Below are 17457 nucleotides of genomic sequence, written 5' to 3' on the forward strand. Positions count from 1 at the left end.
TTTGAATGCTTTAGCCTTTACATCTTTGTCCCCCAGAGTGCCACAAATAGTGAATAATCTCACTCTTCCTTTCTGTCTATCCAAATTTTATACCTCATTTAAAACCTGGTTTAATTCCATGTACAACATGGTGATGATAATTAATAATATTGTACTGTATACGTGAAATTTGCTAAGGGAGTAGATCTTAAGTATTCTCTCCACAAAAAATGTATGTGAGGTAATGGATACATTAATTAGCTTGACTATTGTAATTAGTCACATCTATATGTACATCAAAACATTACCCTGTTCACTTTGAATATATATAATTTTTATTTGTCAATAATACCTCAATAAAGCTGGAAAAAAACCTGCTCTAATTCCCACTAGCATTTCTGCCAATTAGAGTTAGTTCTCTAACTCACATCACATAATACCTGGACTATTCTTATGTAAACTCTGTATTTCCTGATTGCATTTCTGTTACTACTTCCTTTGTTTGGGATTGTAAATGCTAATGGACTTATTGCACATTGTTTTATTTACTAAACTTTAAACTTGTTAATTTTAGTCTCATTTTATTTTCCTTGGATCTATTTTCTCAGCATTGCACTCCTTTCTCTACCTAAGGCTCCACTGACAGTACTTGGGACAGATCAGCAATAAAAATCACGCAATATTAAATAATTCCCCTGCCATCAGGGCTTCCATGTATGCATATGGTCAAACTCACACATACACACAGTATGGAAAAGATGTCTTAAAGCTGGGTTCCCCAGAAGCAGACAAATGTTTGTGCTCTCTGGGGAAACTTGTAGAAAAGTAGGGGAGACAGGAGAGAAAAGGGGAGGACAGAGTCAAGAAAGGATATGGTTTCCTACAAGTCTCTTAAAGAGGAACCTCATCCTGATCCTGAAGGGATCTCTGGAATATATATTATCCCTCAATGTTTTCTCAGTTGGACCTGAGGGAGTTGGGCTTTTATACTTCATCCATCTGTCATTGGTTAGACCCCACAATAAACTCACAGGTACTTTCCCCACTGAGTGAAAAGGGCTAAGTCCCTTCAACAGATTGATGGCAGTTCTCTCAGCTGCAGGTGAATGCCATTAGACCCAAACACACACCAAAACCTGGAAAGCAACATGTAGAAATAGTGAATGGATTACTAGCTCCTTTGGGATGAGTATCAACCATGTCCACTCCAGTGGAGATTTTCTCAGACCTTGGATTTTCTTCTTCAGCACTGACCTCTTAGGTACTTAAAACTCAGATCAAAACATACCTTTTCCATTTTCATGTCAAATAACTTCTCACCACCAAATAATACTTCAAGCATATTGTATATTTTAATTTTTTCCATATCACTTATTGACCCCTGAAATTATCATATATCCCCAAGAGGAAAAATGGTAAACCTAAATTGATCATGATAGATATCCTCCCTGATGCTTTTTAAATTCTTTCTAAAATGTACCAGGTGGAGATGTTTTTTTCAAACTGAGTTTTACCAAACTTTCAAGATGAAAATAAATTTCTTTTTCAGAGAAGAGGGTAAGTGGAGAGCTACCTGCAGCTAGTTATCTACCCTGCTGATTTTCTGCCTTGCAGCTACTCCCCCCTTTCTCCCTTGTTGACAGAGCCAGGATTTTATCTGTATAACATTCTTCTCCCATTCAAAGGTAAGTCTTTGTTTTTCTAAACCAATCATGGTAGTCCTCTTTTTTTTTCTTTTTTTTAATTTCAGCATATTATGGGGGCACAAAAGTTTAGGTTACGTATATTGCCCTTGCCCCCCGCCCCGAGTCAGAGCTTCAAGCATGTCCATCCCCCAGACGGTGCACATTGCACTCATTATGAATGTATACACCCATCCCCCCTCATCTGCCCCACACCCAATTAATGTTATTCCTATATGTGCTCTTACGTGATGATCAGTGAAAACAATTTGATGGTGAGTTCATGTGGTGCTTGTTTTTCCATTCTTGGGACACTTCACTTAGTAGAATGGGTTCCAGCTCTATCTAGGAAAATACAAGAGGTGCTATATCACCATTGTTTCTTATAGCTGAGTAATACTCCATGGTATGCATATACCACATTTTTTAATCCCCTCATGTATTGATGGGCACTTGGGTTGTTTCCACATCTTTGCAATTGTGAATTGTGCTGCTATAAACATTCGAGTGCAGGTGTCTTTTTTATAGAATGTCTTCTGTTCTTTTGGGTAGATCACCAGTAATGGGATTGCTGGATCAAATGGTAGGTCTACTTGTATCTCTTTAGACATGGTAGTCCTTTTATGCTGGCCAATATTTGGTTTAGGGATAAGCATGAGAGATAGGAGACAGTCTGCTAGGGTTTCTAGTAAAATTCTCCTTGACATTTAAAACGAATTATAAATAGCTTCTCTTCTACTACTGTACTGTATTTTTGTGTCTGTAATATCCATATTGTGATAAAAAAATGAAAAGAGCTGAAAGATGGAAAGAACTGAGGTTCTTTTAAGATGTTACTGAGTTGTAAAATTAACTATTCCTATAGCTTTCCCTTTCTCTGGAGTTGGTCAAAAGTATCTTCGTCATTGTTGATACAAGTTGTGTTGGCGTTTTGTTTACTCATAAGCAATATTAACTTCTATCCAACTCATGAATGTGTCTGTCAAGCAGTGGTATACCAGTAAATGTTTAATAACTGCCTTTCAAAAAACAAACATTAGCAACAAAAGCTTTGATTTGTAGAATTTATTGATTTCCATGATGCAGATATTTCCAGCATGGTTTATTTCAGAATTATTAAAAATAACCTCACTAAATACAGAGTCAAAAAGAGATGTACCCTGTGGGTTCCTGCAAGCTAGTAGGAGCTGGTTCCAGCACACCACTGCACAAGGTTTTTGTTTGCAAAAAGGAGAAATAAACTCAGATAATGTAAGCAGAAAATAAATGTATTAAAGGGATATTGGGAGGACTGTACAGTCATGAAAAGGGTTGGAGAGTTTGTTTGCAGGCTATACATACAAAAGCAATGCTCAGAGCCACACCAAATAAATGTTGAGAACACTGTTATCACCAGGCCCCACCTGCACAGTGAGTGCGTATGCAACAATTAGGAAGCACCACTTATTTATGGTCTGGTGTCCCTTAAAGCTAATCAATGCCCTTCAGCCCTTGTTAAATATTTGAATATCATGGTGAAAATAATGATAATAAAAATGCTGAACATTGGAGACTGCTCTAATTATGCTATCACCACTATCCCAGGACCTCAATCTTCCAGCAAATTCTTGACCTTGGCAATGAATGATTTGTCTCATAATCTGATACTCATGACTTTGAGTGGAGAAGTAATTTAAGAGTGCAGATAGAATGTCCACAGGCTTCATGAAAAAGAGACTTAGAACAGGAATATTTGGCAATTTCAGCTTCTATATTAAGAGGCCTTTCTTATAAGACTCATGAGGATAGAGAACTTTTCAAATAAAAATATTGCCAAAATATCTCTACAATGAAGTTAATAAAACTTTGATACCAAAATTAGAGAAGAACAATGCAAAGAGAACATAAATGGAGGGAGAGAAATAAAAAAAATATCTAGTTTTAAAAATAATGATTAAATAGATTAACAACAAAAAATTATATAACATAAACACCGTTAAGTCTATATGTGAATACTTAATTTAATGTAATTATGTATTTCAACATACTAAGATTGAAGGACCAAAATATAATTACCTTAATATATGAAAAAATCTCCAAAATATTCTTTATGTAAAGAGATAAAGTGATACAGCACTAACTCCCTCAAAAAAGCTTTTGTTCCAATATCTACAGAAGCGCCATTATTAACAATGAAACATTAAAGGTGATTGTTAGAGTCAAATATGAGGCAAACATGCCCAGAATCAACCTCTATTCAACAATACACTGACTACTCTAGCCAATTCAATAAAACTACTAAAGAACTATTAGACTTTATTTACATTGGAAAGTCAAACAAAATTATCTTTATGGTATAATAATTGGAAGGGATGAATTTACTGTTTGTTAGATGTAAAATAACATACACAGAAAACTTAAATCCTATAAATATAAATTTGTATTATATATTTTAAAAATTAGAAAAATAATAGAAAAAAATACTGTTGAACAGCAAAATATTGGATTTGGAAACATCATTTGGAAATCGTGAAATAAAATTGATTTTATTCACAGATGATATAACCCTATATGTGCAAAATTATAAAGAATATGTAAACAAAATAAACTATTACAATTTAAAGATAAGGAACCTAGTACAAATGATGTTGAGAATGTAGATTGGTACAGCCCTTATGGAAAACAGTATGGAGGTTACTGAAGAAATTAAAGTAGAACTACCAGAGGAGCCAACAATCCCTTTTCACAAAGGAAATGAAATAACTATATCATAAGGTTATCTGCAATCCCATGTTCATTACAGGATTATTCACAATAGTCAAGATATGGAAAAAAATGTAAGTGTCCACAGATGGACAAATGGATAAAGAAAGTTATGCGCACGTGCGCGCGCGCGCACACACACACACACACACACACACACACAGAGAAATATTATTTAGCCTTGAAGCCTGGAAAAAAGAGAGAGCCTACCATTTGCTATAACACAGATGAGCCTGGAGGACATTATGCTAAGTGAAATAAACCAGTCACAGAAAGAAAAATATTGCATGACCTCACCTGTATGTAAAATCTAAATTGCTTTTAAAAAGTCAAATATAGCCAGGTGTGGTGGCTCACATCTGTAATCATAGCATTTTGGGAGGCAGGAGGATCACGTGAGGCCAGGAGTTAGAGACCAGCCTGAGCAAGAGTGAGACCTCATCTCCAGAAAAAAATAAAATAAAATTGAAGAAAAAAGTAGAAAAATTGGCTTGGTGTTTTGGCACACACCTATAATCCCAGCTACTTGGGAGGCTGAGGCAGGAGGATCATTTGAGTCCAGGAGTTCAAGGCTGCAGTGGGCTATGATGATGCCACTGCACTGTAGAATGGGCAACAGAGCAAGACCCTGTCTCAAAAAAAAAAAAAAAAAGTCAAATATATAGAGAGAATAAAACAGTGGTTACCAGGGGCAGAGGGGTGTAGGGAAGGAAAAGGGGAGATGTAGGTCAGAGGATAAAAAGTAGTAGATATGTAGGATGAACAAGTCTAGAAATCTAATTCATGAGTTAATAAAATTGTTCTGTATTAGGAATTTCCACTTAATGAATAGATTTTATCTGATCTTACCACAAAAATGAATATCTATGTGAAATGATAGATATGTTAATTTGCTTCACTATAGTAAACATTTTACTATGGGTATATATCCCATGACTGCTTTCTGCATACCTTAAATATACACAATAAAATTTATTTTTTAAAATAAAAATAATAAAAAGAGAAGTTCCATTTTATGGTATTATACTATGCTACTATAAAAATAAATATATTCATCAAGGTTGCAGGATAAGAAATCAATAAAAAAAGTAAATTATATTCACATATACTAACAATGAATAATCTGAAAATGAAATTAATAAGCAATTCCATATATATTAGCATCAAGAAAACAGAGGAAAATTATCAAATTACAAGACCTGGAAATGGAAACTGTAAAACACTGCTCAGAGAAATGAAAAGGAGATCTAAATAGATGAAGAGACCTTCCACATTCATGGATTGTGAGATTCAATATAATTAAGATTGTATTTCTTTCCAAAATGATCTACACATTCAGTGTAAACCCTATCCAAACCCCAGCAGGCTTTTGTTTCCTTCAGAAATTGAGAAGTTAATCCTAAAATTCATATGAAAAGGCAAAGACCACAGAATAGCCAAAACAATCTTGAAAAAGAACAAAATGTGAGGACTTACACTCCCCAATTCAAACTTGATTATAGATCTACAGTAATCAATAGAGTGTGGTGCTGATAAAAGAATAGTCATATAGATCAATGGGAAAGAATAGAGAGTCCAGAAATAAACTCTTAAATTTATGGTCAATTAATTTTCAAAACAGGATCAAAAGCAACTAATTTAATGGGAAAATGATAGTCTTTTCAACAAACTATGGTGGAACAATTGAATATCCACATATAAAAAAATGAGTTTAAACTGTTCTGTAAATCATACTAAAAAATAAACTCAAAATAGATCTGAGACCTAATATCTAAATTTATAACAAATAATAAATGGAACAATTCTGTGATTGGATTAGAAAATATTTCTTAGATACTATACAAAAAGCACCATCCATAAAAGAAGAATTTGTTATATTGGACTTGGTCAAAATTAAAAACATTTGTACTTCAAAGAGCATCTTTAAGAAAATATAAAGACAAGATGCAGCCTGGGAGAAAAATACTTGCAAATCCTATATCTGATAAAGGACTTATATTCAAAATTTATAAAGTAAACTTATAACTCAGTAACCAGAAATCAAATGACCTACTTCAAAAATGGGCAAAAGTTTTAAATAGACGTTTCATTAAAGAAACTTTGAATTGGTCAATCAGCACAGGAATAGATGTCCAACATCATAATTAGGAGATGGCAAATTGAAACAATGACATACCACATCACACCCACTAGAATGGTTCTAATAAAAACAGACACCAATACCTGTTGGTGAGAATGTGGAAAACTGGCATCACATATTGTAAAAGGGAAAGTAAAATGGTATAGTGCCTTTATAATACAACTTGGCACTTTCTTAAAAATTTAAATGTAAATTTAACACATGATTAAGCAATACCACTCATAGGAATCTACCCAAGGGAAATGAAAACACAGGCCCACACAAAGACTTTTATGTGATGTTTATAGCAGTACAGTTCATAATACATCCAAGACTGAAAACAACCAAATGTCTATCAACCAGTGGGTGAATATCAAGATGTGTTATTCCATACAGTGGAATACAATGAAAAGGAGCAAAGTACTGATGCTTGCCACATGGATGACCCTCAACAACATTATACTGTGAAAAATAATCCAGGCACAAAAAATCCCTCATATATTTTATGATTTAATTTATGTGAAATGTCCATAAAATGGACAGAAGGTGGATTTAGTGGTTCCCTGGGACTACGGTTTGGAATGTGGAGTGACTAGGAAAGAAACAAGGCATGTTTTGGAATGGTGAAAATAATTTATAATTGAGTTGTTGTGATGGTTATATAACCCTGTATTTTTACTAAAAATTAAATTGTACACTTAAGACAGTTAACTTTTATGGGATGTAAATTCTATTTAAATAAAGCTGTTAAAAAAAAATCCTGAAGCTTGCGGAGGCCTCTTCCTTTTACACTGGTTGTTACCATAGTTACTTGCTGATAACAAGTCCTCTCAATTTTCAAGTGAGTATCCATTGGCAACTCCTGTGTTCCTGCACTCTTTGGATGGCTGAAGCTCCTCTTTCTTTACATTTTGCCACCCGTGCACTGCTGGTAGCCTGGGCTATTTTTCTTGTTGTTTTTGTTTTGTCTTTTTGTGATGCCTAGAGTTCTATGTGGTTTTACCTTCTCTGTACATTTTGTCATTCCTGGAAATTCCTTATTTTTTAACCATATTATGCACATAATATTTATGTATTTTGCTATTCTGGTTGCCCTGCTTGTCTTTCTTAAGAGATCTGGAGACTAGAACAACTTAAAGCTGCATTATTATCATTACTCTTCCCCATAAGAAAGTCATAATTACTTTTTTTAAGACATAAAGTAAAAAATAGGGTCAAAAAAACAGAGAATAAACATGATAGCATTTGGGATGCTAGGCAGGCGTGCTGTAGAGAGATGCACTGTATAATTACTAATTTTAAGTGAAGGAATTAAAAAATAGTTGCACAAATATTTATAAGACAATTACATAGTTCCTTTACAGATAAACAGTCATGCTAGCATAGAAATATATTAACATTGTACCAGCCCTCACATCAACTGGACAATTCCTACTCATTTTTAGGGGCCAATATTTAATTTATGCTTTTTCCAGCAAACCTTGGCTGATTCACAAAATCAAAGTTAGCTGGACCTATATTTATATTGTTCCTTTTTAAAATTATCAGATTTATTATAAGTAGTTGTTTATTTTTTTCTTCCACTAAAGTGAGTGATTAGAAGCCAGTAGCTGTGCTAATCTTATTTATCATTTTAAACCCAGCAGCTCAACATATGTTTATTGAATTACTTAACCATCTAGTTATTCCTTCATTACTGAGTCTTAATATATGTAAGCCTCATATTTCTTCATTTTAACTATATTCTCTATGGTTATTTTGACATTTAATATTTTTGCAACTCACATTTTGACCTTATAATTTCATTTAAACTTCTCTGTTTTTTATTTTCAACTTACAAATTTCTATATTTTCTTTCTTCTTTAAATATCCATGGTATATTATCTATGTCTTCCTTGTAATATTCATTTTATTCTATCTTGAATAATAGTTGTCTGTTTTTTTCATCCTAGCTACTAAATTTTATACCATCTGTGGAAACAATTCGGACTTTCTAACTTTAGTTTCCTTGCTAGATTTTTCATATAACTAGTGTACAATAGGCAACTGATTAATTTAGAATTATTTAGGTTTTTTGATGATATAATGTATGCTACACTTTTGCTAAACTTGGAGACGTAGTGTGGCTATACTATCAATTGCTTGATCTGATTGACACAATGAGAGAACCATTGGGTAACTGTTTAAAGTCTATTTTCTTTCAGTTATAGAAATCAGAAAACCCATTATGAGATAAATCTAGGTAAGACCTTCTGAGTTATTATGTTCATCTATTTGTAACTCAGAAATCTCTTACTAAGTTTTATGCCTTGAAAAAGCAGCATATGATTTTAAGGTAGTAAAAGTGAAGCTTTTCCTTGTTAGGAAAAAGTAAAACCGTTCACCCTTTTTCTCTAACATGGATAAACTCACTTGAAGGTATGCTTTATACCCCCTAAGAAACTACCCAGAAGATACATAAATGCATGATCTATTCATTGATGCTTAATAAAAAAAGTCACATACTAAATAATGCATAATATATTAAACATCCTTATATTTATTATCATAGAGCCTCAACACATATTTATGTTGGTCAGGTTTCTTTTATCTAGTAAAGATATATATTAATACCTCTCATTGAAATGTTCTTGTAGTATTTAATGTGCGGTAAGACTATTTGTTTGCTTTAACCTAATTGTGCATGGTACGTTTCAAGCTTTATTGATGTTCCTTAGTTGAACAATAAAATGTCCTACGTGCACACCTGAAAATTATTTGAAATTAATATCATACATGATTTAATTTTTTCCAGCCAGAATGAAAGAAGAAAATTTCCTTTAATCCAGTTTATACCTCTGTTATTAAATAAATTTCAAAATTTGACAGTGTTCCACTGGTCTGTGTCCCTGTACTTGTGCCAGTACCAGGCTGTTTTAAGAACCACGGCCTTGTAGTATAGTTTGAGGTCTGGCAAATTAATACCTCCCATTTTGTTTTTGTTGCTTAAAATTGCTTTTGCTATACGGGGTCTTCTCTGGTTCCATACAAAGTGTATAATTATTTTCTCTACATCTGTGAAGAATGATGTTGGTAATTTAATAGGGATTGCATTGAATCTGTAGATCACTTTGGGTAGTATAGACATTTTAACAATGTTGATTCTTCCGATCCACGAGCATGGTATATTTTTCCATCTATTTGCAAGTTCTGATATTTCTTTTCTCAGTGTTTCATAGTTTTCCTTATAGAGGTCCTTTACCTCTTTAGTTAGGTATATACCTAGATATTTTATTTTCTTTGTTGCTATTTTGAAAGGTATTGAGTCTTTAATTTGGTTTTCCAATTGACTGTTATTGGCATATATAAATGCCTCTGATTTGTGTATGTTAATTTTGTAGCCTGAGACTTTGCTATATTCGTATAGAACCATCCTCATATAGTCACCTAATTTTTGACAAAGCGGGAAAGAATATACTCTGGGGACAAGAATCCCTATTCAATAAATGGTGCTGGGAGAATTGGTTAGCCACTTGTAGAAGACTGAAACAGGACCCAAAGCTTTCACCTCTCACAAAAATCAAATCACGGTGGATAACAGACTTAAACCTTAGGTGTGATACAATCAGAATTCTAGAAGAAAATGTAGGAAAGACTCTTACAGACATTGGCCTAGGCAAAGAATTTATGAAGAAGACCCCCAAGGCAATCACAGCAGCAACAAAAATAAATGAATGGGACATGATTAAATTAAAAAGCTTCTGCACAGCCAAAGAAACAGTCCAGAGAATAAACAGACCACCTACAGAATGGGAAAAAATTTTTGCATACTATACATCAGATAAAGGACTGATAACAAGAATCTATTTAGAACTCAGGAAAATCAGCAAGAAAAAATCAAGCAACCCTATCAAAAAGTGGGCAAATGACATGAATAGAAACTTCTCGAAAGAAGATATAAGAATGGCTAACAAACATATGAAAAAATGCTCAACATCCCTAATCATCAGAGAAATGCAAATCAAAACCATAATGAGATATCATTTAACCCCAGTGAGAATGGCCTTTATCAAAAAAACCCAAAACAACACATGTTGGCGTGGGTGTGGAGAGATAGGAACACTCATACACTGCTGGTGGGACTGCAAACTAGTGCAACCCCTGTGGAAAGCATTATGGAGGTATCTTAAACAGATTCAAGTAGACCTGCCATTTGACCCAGCAATCCCATTACTGGGCATATACCCAAAGGAAAAAAGGTCATTCTTTAACAAAGACACATGTACCCGAATGTTTATAGCAGCACAATTCACAACAGCAAAGATGTGGAAACAACCCAAATGCCCATCAATACATGATTGGATTAGTAAGCTGTGGTATATGTATACCATGGAATATTACTCAGCTATAAGGAATGATGAAGATACGACATCTCTATGGTTCTCCTGGAGAGAGTTGGAACCCATTATATTAAGTGAAGTATTCCAAGAATGGAAAAACAAGCATCACATGTACTCACCAGAAAATTGGTTTCCCTGATCATCACCTAAATACAAATCTGGGAACGATACCAATTGGATATCAGACTGAGGTGGGGGGTGGGGGAGGGGATGGGGATATGCCTACACAATGAGTGCATTGTGCACCGTTTGGGGAGTGGTAACACTTGAAGGTGCTGACTCGGGAAGGGGGGGTGGGGAAGGGAGGGATATATACCTACATGATGGGTGCAATGCGCACGACCTGGGGAATAGACACGCCTGGAGCTCTGACTTGGGGGGAAAGGCGGTACAGGAGCAACGTATGTAACCTGCAATTCTGTATCCCCCATAACAAGATGAAAAAAAAAAAGCCAAAAAAAAAAAATTTGACAGTGATAGAAAAAAAGAAATAAAATATAGTCCTATGCTATTTACAAAATAGATGCAACAATCCTAAACTGAAGGCAACAAACACAATCCAGCAATGTAGTTGTTAATTATTAAATCACAATACTCAACAGGGACTAACTCCAGGAAAACACAAATAACTAAACATTAAGAAGATACATATTAACATTGTAAGTAACATGTATACTTACAGTGCTTTTTCACATACAAATAAATGCTGTTGTTTGTTAGTTCTTATATACTAATTATAAAGTTAATCTGAAAGAAAATAATGCATAATCATATCCTGGAAGAACTGAGAGAAACATTGGCTAATAAAGTATATCATTCAAATACATCTTAAAATAAAGACAGATAACTAATTGAGAAAAGTAATTTACTCTATTCCTTAAGAAAACTGAGAGTTATGCAGCAGTCCCCAACCTTTTTGACACCAGGGACTGATTTCATGGAAGACAGTTTTTCCACAGGGATGGGGGTTGTGGCAGGGTAGGAGGTAGAGCTCAGGTAATGCAGCCAGCGTTGGAGAATGGGGAGCGGCTGTAAATACAGATAAAGCTTTGCTTACTCAGCCATCGTTCTCCACCTTCTGTGCCCATTGCCCTGGTTCCTAAGTTTCATGGAAAACAATTCTTCCACTGACCAGTATCAGTCCTCGGCTAGGGGTTGGGTACCACAGATAAAGACATTGCAGAGAATTTTCCAAATTACTTCTAAAACTACTAATAGCCTAGTATAAAAATTGACAATGGCAATGAATTGAACATTTACAAAAAATAAAATAATAACACACTAAAATATTTATTGTATAGGATAAGAAACATTCCAAATAATGTCACCAGTGTTATCACATACTGGGAAAGTAAGGATCAGCCAAATCTTACAGCTTGACTCATTTTGAATTATTGCCTTAAAGAAGGTTCATCTGCACTGTGGGTTAAATTTCCATGAAAGTTTGCATTGTAATAAGTCCTCTGAAACCAGAGAAAATAGTTGACTCAATAAAATGTGAATTCTAGTTTTTAATATGGGGAGCCAGTAAAAGAAAATAAACCAGTTGGAAATTATTACACTCTTGGCAATTGAAAATGAGAGAGATGGAAAGTAGTTAGGAAGCCCTAGATTCCCAGAACAAAGCAAAAAGGGGACTGTAGGAATGCTGAGCCCTTGCTAGACCCTGGTCTCACTCCACATGGGAAAGACAGCTACACATCTCATGGTCCAGGAGCAGCCCTTAGTGTCATTCATCTCTACTCTCAGCCACATCTATCTTCTAGGGTGCCACAGAAGTAAATGCCAACTAACCTGTGAAATACAGGTTTTGAAAAACAGTGACTTGCACCACTTTCTATTTTGTCTGTTGCAACTCAAAGAAGAGCCTAAGTCTTAACATTACTTAAAGTAATGTATTTTGCATCCCATGATTGAATTGTGCAATTGGAGAAAATAAGCTATTTTTAGTGTGAAAACAGTGTGTTTCTATGAAGTTGGTCAGCTCTAACCTAAGTGACTTCATTAGAATCCTATGTCAGGAATGCTGGTGTGGGTATGCAAGACAAGGAGAAATAATAATTGATGTTAGAAAGTATGCAAAACTTTCTCCATGTCCCTCTCTCTCACATACAAACAGATACAAATACACACACACACGTGCACATGCATACATACATACACACACACACACACACACACACGCACATGCACAGAGACACAAAGAGCAGCTAATGAATGAAGAAAGCAGAAAATGATCAGGGAGAGAGCCAAATGCCCTATTCTCTGAAAGTATGCTTACCTGGGAGAAGGGAGAATATTTAAATTAAACCAAGTAAGTTGAGAGTTTGTATCAGTATTTTGAGCTGGGAATTCTATTTATAGAACTGACATTTTGTTTGTGATTTTAAAGTAATTACAGACATATGTGTTATCCTAAAGTATGGCTAGAAATTATAGCTAGAAATAGTGATCCAGGGACAAGGAAAGACTGTCTCCATTCAGTAAAATTATAAGAAGGATTGGGACAATAAAATATATTTTGTGTCTTGAGCACAATAAATGCTCAAACTTGTTAACATACCAATTACATTTTATAAGGAGAGAAGCCTCTGGGGAATTGCTACAATTCTCTAGCATATCCTATGGTTGGATGGGCTAATTCTATCCTGGAGTTTGATATTGAAAAAAACCCTAATGTTTCAAAGCTAAGCCATGCCCTACAACCTAGTTTAGCAGTGATAGGGCTCAGATATTTTTCTCATTCTGTTTACCTCTTTGCCTTACTTAGTGAAAAAAATGGATACTATTTTATTATGCTTCCATCTGCTTGCTTATTTAACAGTTTAATATCTAGTGTATATATGCTCAGCATAAGTAGACATTTGGTGCTGAGTATATTCTCAACCAAAAGGAATTTGCCTTACCAATGAACTTTATAAAATCATGACCATAATATAAAATAATGATCATCATATGTGCCATAATAATCTTATTCAAAATAATATCACTTTTTCTATTTATTTCACAGCATTCACTAAGTTCTGATTTACATACATGCATACATACATTTGTATATTCATGTTATATATATAGATATCTCTCTGTACATATATGCATATATGTTTATTTATTGCCTATTTCCAGAATATAAACTTTATGAATATAGTAACTAAGTTTTTCAGCACAATAATGCATAGTGCTAGATCTTGGCAAGACTCATGGGACAAACTCTATACATATACAAGTAATATATATGCAAAATATATGCATTCAAAGCAGCAAAGTTTATCCAAAAAATAAAATCAAACTTATATAATTAACCCATTAGAAACAAAGCTTACAATCTTAGTCATTCTTATATTAATACATTGTGAACCTTTAACTTCTTTAATAACTAACTTGAATTTATCCAATCTCTGTAAGTTTTTTAAATGGCAAAATGATAAAAATGTTGTCTATTTTGTATGATTTCTCAAAGAATATTGCTATCAAATTGTCTAATAATCAGGTTATCATATTTACTTCTAATCTTGAACACTGATAATGGTAGTAAAATTTAAAAGAATAAAATAGGTCACATAGAAATGTGAAAATGTGAATTATTGCTAAAAAATTGGGTTAAAAATAGCCACCAAAATTTGAAGTTCAAAACGCCAAACAAGTTCATTTCAGTTACTTATTTTTGTCACTTTTAAGGTAATAACACTTTATTTCATTTTATTTTAAGGGTGAAACTGTGATTTTCACTACACTACTACCATGGCCACATCTAATTCAGGATAATCTCCTAATAGTCACTAATGTCAAATTTGCACAGAAAGCAGGCAAGAAACAATTCTCTTTGGAGTAAGTTCACTTCCATAAATTCTACAGGCAATAAATTTAATCAATATTTTTAATTTAAATGAATTTGCTCTGACAAAGGTTTGGCATTAGCCATTTCACAAACATTTAACCAGTTCTCAAACAAATCTAAAAAGAAATAGGTGTTGACATATAGCTCTTTCTTATCACATCTACTTGTTCTACTCTAATTGGCCTCAGTCTCTAAATCAATTTGAGTCCAAATCAGTTTTTAAATAAGCTTCTGCATTGTTTTTATCCTATCTACTTTCATTTTACATACTTTTAAATTATTTTTACACTACTTAATTCAAATAAATTGTCAAATAAAATATCCTTTAAATTAATTATGTAGTTGAATTTGTTGCATACACAAAAAGTGATAATATCACTATTTAGTGATGATATCACTATATAGACACATGTAAAGCAGTATGGAGGTTCCTCAAAAACTTAAAAATAGAACTACTGTATGATTCAACAATCCCACTTCTGGATATATATCCAAAATGATTGAAATCAGGATCTCAAGGAGATATCTGCATTCCCATATTCATTGCAGCATTATTCACAATAGCCAAGATACAGAAATAATCCACATGTTCATTGACAGATGAATGGATAAAAAGAATGTGGCATGTACATACAATGGAATATTAGTCAGTCTTGAAAAAGAAGGAAATTCTACCATTTGTGACAACATGGATGAACCTGGAAGACATTGTGCTAAGTGATATAAGCCATTCTCAGAAAGACAAATACTGTGTGATTCTACTTATGTGAGATATCTATTAATAAAATAGTAAAACTCATAGAAGCAGAAAATAGAATGGTGATTGCCAGGGAGAGGGAATGGGGAATTGTCCAATAGATATAAAGTTTCAATTATGCAAGATGAATAAATTCTACAGATATGCTGTATGATGTAGTTTCTATAATTAACAATATGGCATTTTGAATTTAAAAATTTATTCAGAGAGTAGATCTCATGTTAAGTGTTCTTACAACCCCCCAAAAAGGAAAGAGAACATAAGTAAACTTTTAAAGGTGATGGATATGTTATTACGTTAACTGTAGTGATAGTATCAAGGGTGTATGCATATACCCAAACTCATCAAATTGCATATGTTAAATATGTGCAGTTTTTATATATCAATTTATATCAATTCTATCTCAATAAAGTTGTTAAAAAAGTGATGTGTCACTGTAACATAAAAATTATAACTCTAAAGAACACTATACAATGGACAGTTGAACAACATGCTGTTATAAATTTTTTGATTTCTATACAAAGATACTGAAGGCTGGCTTTCTTCAGAAATCACAAAGCAATGATGTCTTGTCCACTTCGACATTGCTGAAAGATGTCAGATTCAAGGGAAATTTAACTACTGTGAACCTAGCCCTCCCTTGAACTGTATAAGTACATTTAAGGTAAGACATTAATAATATTCCATTATTTATTAGGTTATTAAGTATGAAATGTCTGATTTCCTTAAATACTAAGTTTGACAGTTGCTATCTCTGACACTTCACTTTGACACTTCTAGTTTTATTTTGATTGTAAAGGTACATCCTCAGTCTTTCAAACACACATTTGGCTTGTGATTACCATTCAAAAAATTTTTTAGAGAAATTCTTGCAAAACATGGATAAGTCAAAAATTTGTGTTATTTTCAAATATGAGTGTACCATCGTGGAACCAATACAGTGCAGACAGTTCAAAATATCAAAGAAATGTTTGGGAAGGATGTGGCTAATGAATGCACAGTACGTGGATAGTTTGGGAAGTTCCATTCTGGTGAGTTTTTTTTTCTATTCTTATTTCAGCATATTGTGAGGTACAAAAGTTTAGGTTACATATATTGCCCTTGCCCCCCACCCTCCCGAGTCAGAGCTTCAAACGTGTCCATCCCCTAGACAGTGCGCATCGCGCTCATAATGTATGTATGTATGCACCCATCCCCTCCCCCACCCACATCTGCCTGATACCCAATCAATGTTATTTCTAAATGTGCTCTTAGGTGATGATCAGTGAAACCAATTTGATGGTGAGTACATGTGGTGCTTATTTTTCCATTCTTGGGATACTTCACTTAGTAGAATGGGTTCCAACTCTTTCCAGGAAAATATAAGAGGTGCTATATCACCATTGTTTTTTATAGCTGAGTAGTACTCCATGGTATACATATACCACATTTTATTAATCCACTCATGTATTGATGGGCACTTGGGTTGTTTACACATCTTCGCAATTGTGAATTGTGCTGCTATAAACATTTGGGTGCAGATGTCTTTGTTATAGAATGGCTGCACACGTTCAGGTGATTTTAATTTTAAAAATGAGCCATGCGGGCTGGGCGTGGTGGCTCACGCCTGTAATCCTAGCACTCTGGGAGGCCAAGGCAGGTGGATCGCTCAAGGCCAGGAGTTCGAGACCAGCCTGAGCAAGAGCGAGACCCTGTCTCTACTAAAAATAGAAATAAATTATCTGGCCAACTAAAATATATATAGAAAAAATTAGCCGGGCATGGTGGCGCATGCCTGTAGTCCCAGCCACTCGGGAGGCTGAGGCAGTAGGATCGCTTAAGCCCAGGAGTTTGAGGTTGCTGTGAGCTAAGCTGACGCCATGGCACTCACTCTAGCCTGGGCAACAAAGCGAGACTCTGTCTCAAAAAAAAAAAAAATGAGCCATGCGGGCAACCTGAGACCAAGGTGAATAATGATGAGC

This window comes from Eulemur rufifrons, chromosome 7 (genome assembly GCF_041146395.1).
Source record: "Eulemur rufifrons isolate Redbay chromosome 7, OSU_ERuf_1, whole genome shotgun sequence".
NCBI lineage: Eukaryota > Metazoa > Chordata > Mammalia > Primates > Lemuridae > Eulemur > Eulemur rufifrons.